Source organism: Penaeus monodon, chromosome 14, assembly GCF_015228065.2.
Source record: "Penaeus monodon isolate SGIC_2016 chromosome 14, NSTDA_Pmon_1, whole genome shotgun sequence".
Lineage (NCBI taxonomy): Eukaryota > Metazoa > Arthropoda > Malacostraca > Decapoda > Penaeidae > Penaeus > Penaeus monodon.
The window spans coordinates 6600357-6607856 of NC_051399.1; the positions used below are offsets into that span (position 1 = coordinate 6600357).

General features: G+C 39.3%; 2 protein-coding genes across 2 annotated transcripts in view; one reads left to right on the forward strand and one right to left on the reverse strand.

Moving 5' to 3' along the window:
- The window catches only part of LOC119580817 (V-type proton ATPase subunit C-like), a 9328-nt gene extending 7966 nt beyond the window's left edge, over nt 1-1362 (reverse strand). Inside the window, exon 1 of the mRNA XM_037928944.1 lies at nt 1255-1362. The gene's annotated coding sequence lies outside the window, so the exon portion shown is untranslated. The remainder of the gene's footprint in view (nt 1-1254) is intronic.
- Nucleotides 1363-5133: 3771 nt separating this feature from the next.
- LOC119580816 overlaps nt 5134-7500 on the forward strand; it is a 10192-nt gene continuing 7825 nt past the window's right edge. Inside the window, exon 1 of the mRNA XM_037928943.1 lies at nt 5134-5246. The gene's annotated coding sequence lies outside the window, so the exon portion shown is untranslated. The remainder of the gene's footprint in view (nt 5247-7500) is intronic.

The following is a 7500-nucleotide window of genomic DNA, read 5'->3' on the forward strand; positions in this document are numbered from 1 at the left end:
ATTCAGAGCAGGATAGAGACTACAACCAAAGTGCAAGATGAAATAGGGGAAAATGAGCTGCACACCCTATATCTACTACTGAAGACGGTTGTGCCTCTTCTGCCCCCCCCCCCCCCCCCCATAAGAGGGGCTACCGCCCTCCAATTAATACCCAGGAATACATTGAAGTCTCCAAGTATTCATAGGAGGGTGGAGCCTACAACCGAAATGTGGGTGAAAGATTGAGGAAAGTAAACTGTGCCCTATAATATATAAGGTGAGGTTTGCACTCTAGACACCCTCGTGGGGGTACCGACTCTCCGCCTGGTACATAATCCCCAATTTATACAATTGAGTGAAAATCTTGGCTCTCTGTGATCGATCATATGCTTATCCAGCTACAAAAATGAAGAAGGTTCTTTTATTTCCTAGAAGGGAGTGGGAGTGGGCCCTTCTAGAATGCAAAGAATCCTCCTTGTATTTCAGCAAGCACCCATCATACCCTCCCCTATCATCAGAGTAGGGGTATTCCATGGTATATTTCCTACATATACAAGTAGTAGAGGGAGGGAAATATTCATCAGTAACAGCCTCGTCTTGATCAGGTGTGCTTAGACCTCAGAACATACACTCTTCCATCTCCGTGGCATTTCATGTGTCTACTAAATTTCCATTTTTTCTACATTAACCAAACTTCTATATGATCTGTGCCCTAAGAGTAAAAAATTAGAAGTGCATAAATAAGATAAATAAATAAATAAATCTCACAAGAACCCTAAGCCTGCCAGATAGGATTGGGGGAGATGGTTATCAAGAAACTAAAGGCTTATGCCTGAATAGACATTAGATTCATTCTTCACACGTCATGTAATTGATATAAATCTGGTCTCTTGATATCATGCTTACTGTAGACATAAAAAACAACAAAAAATGGTTATTTCTCATGCTAGGAAGTCGAAAATGGTAATTAAGATGACCTGGACTCACTGAAGGAGAAGGCTGATGTACCATAAATCGCAACAAAATCATCACGAATCAACTAACTCCAATTTTTGCAACAGGTTAAATTATAAAAGAATATTGTTATAATGTGAAATATATCCATTTCCATTGAATCAGGCCAGAATCTCAGGAGAAATATATACCCACCCTGAAACTTTGATCAAAACCTTCTTTCACAACAACCCTTCCCTGTAATGTCGTTTAAACACGCACACTACGACCACAGCAGATTGTGTGCACCCTCCCTGGACTAAAAGTCACCCGCGTACATACCAGTAAAAAGAAGTTAGTGTTGGTGATGAGAACTACAGGGACTTGACAGCTCGACGTCTTCGATCTCATCACATGATCAAGTAGAGCCATCTGGCGGCGGCCTGGGAACTATGCACGTGACGCCAATTGCAGATTATTTTGCTAATTTCTCTTCTTATATTGAATCTTGGGTTTAGGTGATGATTCCAATAATTGATATAGGTATTTGGTAACTTTTATAGAGCGTTTTTATATATTGGTAAGTGATACTAAGGATGTTATGTAAATAGTGATTCCGTAAAAGCAGCGGCGAATTGTGCACGATCGTCAGAATGTAAACAAAGAACAGCTGATTGAACCAACAAACCGTTCAGCAGAACATTGCCCTGCCCTAAATTGTTTAAAATCACTTGAATGACCTGAGTATGATCTGTACAGTTCGAGGGAATTAACAACTTACCAGTACTGTAATCGTGGGCACTGTACAATATTCAAGATTGGAGGTCATTCACCACACTGGATCTTGACTAGAAAGTATAGCCTTTTGCAACAAGATTTTGCGAATACTCAGACCAAGATTTTACGTGGGAATTGTTTGAAAAAGCTGAAGTATGAACATTTAAGATATATATATTTTTAATCAGAGGGATTTTTACCTGATTATAAGGGCCAGAATGTGTATTTGCTCTGTACAACACTCGTTTTTTTCCGCTCCAGTGTCATACTCGGTGGCTTTGACGTAGACCACAACCAAAGTTTCAAGTGTGCAATGGGGGGGGGGGTGAGGGTGGTTAAGCAGTGGTATTTATTTATGTATGTATTATGTGGTGTGTTAATGTGAACACATAGCTTACTTTCCAGATCAGACTGGGATATTAGGATGTTCAGAAGCCCCAAGAAGACCATTCCATAAGGGGAGGAGGGGGTCAGCTATGCTATATTGAATTATTGGTGGTTTCATGTTCATACATACATGGGTGAACTGCCCAGTGAATCTTACTGCTGTCTACATGGTTTAATAAGGGCATAATTACCACTAACCACAAGTGCCATAGTTAAAGTGTTTTCCATTCTGTCATTCTATCTATGCATGTATGACTTGCCTTGTACCACACAGTTATGGAATGTTAACATTATACCAGAACTTGCTATTTTTATGGCCCATAAGTTTTATATTAGATATGAATAGGGCTAATTGGTTGTTATCCTAATAGTGTGTATGACATTTTTCTTTATTACATTTCAATATGTCTCAATACTTCCATTTGTTCTTTTAGTTATCCTGAATAGATGCAGTTTCTTCTACATAAATGAAAGCATAAAGACTGTAACTTGACAAGTTGCATCCATAAGTGCACAATTCAAGTTTACTTTGGATACATGACATTATTATTGTGTGCATGTGCGTGTGCGTGTTAGTGAGTGAGTGAGTGAATGAGTGTTAGTTGGTGAGTGAGTGAGTGAGTGTTAGTTGGTGAGTGAGTGAGTGAGTGTTAGTTGGTGAGTGAGTGAGTGAGTGAGTGTTAGTTGGTGAGTGAGTGAGTGAGTGTTAGTTGGTGAGTGTTAGTTGGTGAGTGAGTGTTAGTTGGTGAGTGAGTGAGTGAGTGAGTCAGAGAAGGGAAGGGGAAGGGGAAGGGGAAAAAGAAAAGAAAAGAAAAGAAAAAGAAAAGAAAAGAAAAGAAAAGAAAAGAAAAGAAAAGAAAAGAAAAGAAAAAGAAAAGAAAAAAAGAGAGAGAGAGAGAGAGAGAGAGAGAGAGAGAGAGAGAGAGAGAGAGAGAGAGAGAGAGAGAGAGAGTGTGTGTGTGTGTGTGTGTGTGTGTGTGTGTGTGTGTGTGTGTGTGTGTGTGTGTGTGTGTGTGTGTATGTATGTATGTATGTATGTATGTATGTATGTATGTATGTATGTATGTATGTATATGTATGTATATATATGTACGTATATATATGTATATATATGTATATATATATATATATATATATATAATATATATATGCATTTATGTATGTATGTATATAAAGCCTTTTGAATATATTAGGTACTAGGTAAAACAGATGACTTTCAGGAGAGTAGACTTTTTGCAAAAGAATTTACAGTTCATTTAGTAATATAAGCAGCAGGAGAAAGTTTCAATGGTAGGTGGTTGATGGTGGGCTGTAAACTAAATACATACATAAGTACATGTCATACCTTCTTCTCTAGATGAACCATATACAAATATACTCCCCCACTGCTAAGAATTCAACTATTAAAAATTAACAATTGAATAGGTTTTGGGTGCTTAAAGCAGATGCGGAGAAATTCTTTAACAAAATTCTGGTCATGATCAGTGTAAAAGATTAGAGGCAAAATTGGCCTTTTGGAGCAATGCCCTATTTAAAGAAGGCAAGAATTTTCAGGTCTTCATAATCAGGGTGTCAACAGAAAGTATAAATGCTCTATGAGGTAAAAAATAAATAAATAAATAAATTGATGGCATAATTTGTTAGTCAGAAAGTGGAAGAAATTTTCAGTAAATATCAAGACTAGTGAAGCAGTGAAAGCAAATCATGGTCAGTAACATGAAGTATCTCAATACTTAATACTTAAATTTAAAACTTAAATTATTTTAAATAAAATTCATATGATATATGCATCTGAGGAGACTATCAATAAGTAAACTAAAGACAAACAATTAAGAATACTGCTGGATTTTTTAATAGAATGGTTTGTATAAACTACACAAAGTTGCAGACAAGAAATTGAAGCATTATTTTGTCTTACCTTTAATAAAATTTGAACACAAATACTTGTATGATTCAGAAATAACCACAAATCTTGGTAATTTTGAAGTATTTTCCTATAATAATTTTTTCACCACACAATTTCCTGACACAATCTTCTGATTTTATCACGCATTTCCTCTCGTCTTCAGTTTTGGTAGCGAGGTAAGGTGGAGATATGCAAACCCTGTATCTCTGTCTCTGTCTGAAACTAAGGGAACTTTATAGCAACAACTTCTTTATTTCTATATTTAAAAAGTCACAATTATAACATCTGATGATAATATAATGAAGATGAATCACAATATAGCTGTATGTGAACAAAATGATGAAAATGATTAATGGAAGAAGAAATAAGATGATTATGTATCACACAACTAATTAACACTCTCTTACACTCACTACTAACACACAGACACATACATGGACACAGACACATGCATGCAAACACACACAGACACATACATGCAGACACACATACACATACATGCAGACATGCACGCACGCACACACGCGCGCACAAACACACACACACACACACACACACACACACACACACACACACACACACACACACACACACACACACACACTCACACTCACCCACCCACTCACACTCACCCACCCACTCACACTCACTCACTCACCCACTCACACTCACTCACTCACCCACTCACACTCACTCACCCACCCACTCACAGTCACTCACCCACCCACTCACACTCACTCACTCACTCACCCACCCACCCACCCACCCACTCACACTCACTCACCCACCCACTCACATTCACTCACCCACCCACTCACACTCACTCACCCACCCACTCACACTCACTCACCCACCACACTCACTCACCCACCCACTCACACTCACTCACCCACCCACTCACACTCACTCACCCACCCACTCACACTCACCCACCCACTCACACTCACTCACTCACCCACTCACACTCACTCACCCACCCACTCACACTCACTCACTCATCCACTCACACTCACTCACCCACCCACTCACACTCACTCACTCACCCACACACACTCACTCACCCACCCACTCACACTCACTCACTCACCCACTCCTGTACAAACATGAAAATCCATTTCAATTATAAATGAACTATCCACAATGTGACGACGATTTTTCTTGGATACACTCTAGACACCACGCTCTTTGCAAGACAGTCAGCTGATTGCAATGTTGACAGCCGAAGGAAGCAACCACACCTACCCTCTTGGTTAAATAGACAAAGGTAGGGTGATGTCAATTAACGTCAAAGGGGGTTTTAACTGTGTTTACGGATGTTGAGGTGGTAGTCTTGCTGAGTGAATTTATGATGACAAGTTGACGTTTCTAGATCATGGATTTGGTAATCTTCGTGTGTCTAAGGATTTATTTCACTTTTTATTTTAACTTAAATTCCGAATATCTAAAGGTTGTGTCATTTATTTCCCCATTGGTTTGGTGACAATTTATATGACTCTCAGTATGAAAAATAAACATGATTAACGCATTGAAATCTCCACCTCTTTCTGTCCCGCGTTTTTCATCACTCGTTGTCTTCCGTCCTCTTCCCCCAGTCTCTCTCTCTCTCCCTATCCTCTCTGAAACTTATTATTCTCGTTCATTCTCTCTCTCTCTCTCTCATTCATTCATTACTTTCATTCTTCATCTCAACTGTATCCCTCTTTTCTCCCTCCGGCCCTTCCTCCCTGCCGTCCTTTCTTCCGTTTCTCCCTTCTCTCTCTTTTGATCTTCTCCTATCCTTTCTTTCCGATCTCCCCTTCTCGCCATTCTTGTTTTCTTCCCTCTCTCTTTCATCTGTCTGAAGTATTCTTCTCTCTCTCTCTCTCTGTTTCTCTCTCTTTCTGTTTCTCTCTATCTCTGTTTCTTTCTATCTCTGTTTCTCTCTCTTTCTCTTTCTCTCTCTTTCTCTTTCTTTCTCTTTCTCTCTCTTTCTCTTTCTCTCTCTTTCTCTTTCTCTCTCTCTCTCTCATTCCCTCCCTCCCTCTCTTCCTCCCTCCCTCTCTTCCTTCCTCCTTTCCTCCCTCCCTCCCTCTATCTCCCCCCCTCTCTCTCTATGGTTATTTATTCTACAATATGTGGAAATGCACACGAAGCATCAAAGGTTTATTAAAATGCATATAAAGCATTGCTGATTAATCAAATGTACGTAAAAACAATAAGAATATATATACACACACATGGTTATATTTTGAGCAGATAAAAGAAACTGGACACCGTTTAATTTAACTTGCTACTCTTGCTGACATTTTGATTTTCATGTGAAACTTGTGTGGAAATGCAGTGGTTCTAGTCTCCCTGTCTTCAGCGAAAAAAATAAACTCATTGATAACAGGCCTAATCTTCACCAGGGAACTTGAGAGCTCTAGGTGCGCACTCAACTCTAAATCATGCTGTGGTAGCTGGAGGCAGCTCAGGTCAAAAACTTTGGGTCAGTTGTGGTACTTCGTAAATTTGGGCCTTGTGCAAAATTGTTGCGTTGCGGAGAAATTTCGGAAAAGATATATTTCCTTGGATTAATCTAAAGCTCTCGTTTTGATTTTTTAAAATATACTGACTATGCACAATTATAAACCTACGCATTGGAAGTGTGGGAGAGCCTGGGATCTGTAAAGTGCCTTTAAACCTTGACTGTCAAGGGTATTAGACATTCTTCTCAGTGCTTTTATCATGTAGACTCCTATTCTGCAGGCATTATTTATATGACTTTTTGGTGGTCATTGTCAGTGTCCAGTAATGAGATACTGTCTTATATCTGAAGGGCTATACTTGCTCCAATAGATATAGTCGTCACGGGAATTTGTGGGTGTTGTAGAAAGTCATGTATGAAAGTATTCCACAATACGGGGCTAAGGATGGATCCCTCTGATAGAAAAACATATATGGAGTATTTTTGAAATGACTACTCACCGACAACGACCGGAAGTGATATATCAGACAACTATTTACTTAGCATTTCTAAAAGAACCCCTTCATTGCTTCCTGATCTGAGTCTGAGGAATTCTCGGTTGGAGGCAACATTTGTGGCCAGTGCGATCACTTAGGAGTCGAGACCTGTGAGAGGGAAGACCGGAACCCCAAACAGTTAATTCCTTATACAACGAACTTCTCAGACAGGAGAAACCGTGTCCACGTTTGAGTTTTTCTTGTAAACTGGCAATATTCGTTTCCTTCCGAATAGACGGGCAGTTGTGTGAAGGGTAAGAGGCCAGTTCATGAACACACCCTTAGCACATGTGAACTAATGTCCTTTTTGCCATTTTAGTATTCAGTACCAGGACAACCTTGGTGGCCTTTTCTCTTCGTAAATGTTAAAGAAGTTTCTTGATACATCAGTTTCATAGAAGAGGGTGCTCTTTGGAGATAAACAAATTGCATTTTGCAAGTTAAAGAAGGCAGCTGTTCAGAAGTATCATAGATTTCTCATTTTATTGTTGATGAAATTACACCATTCGTTACTGCCACCTCTGTGATTCGACAGT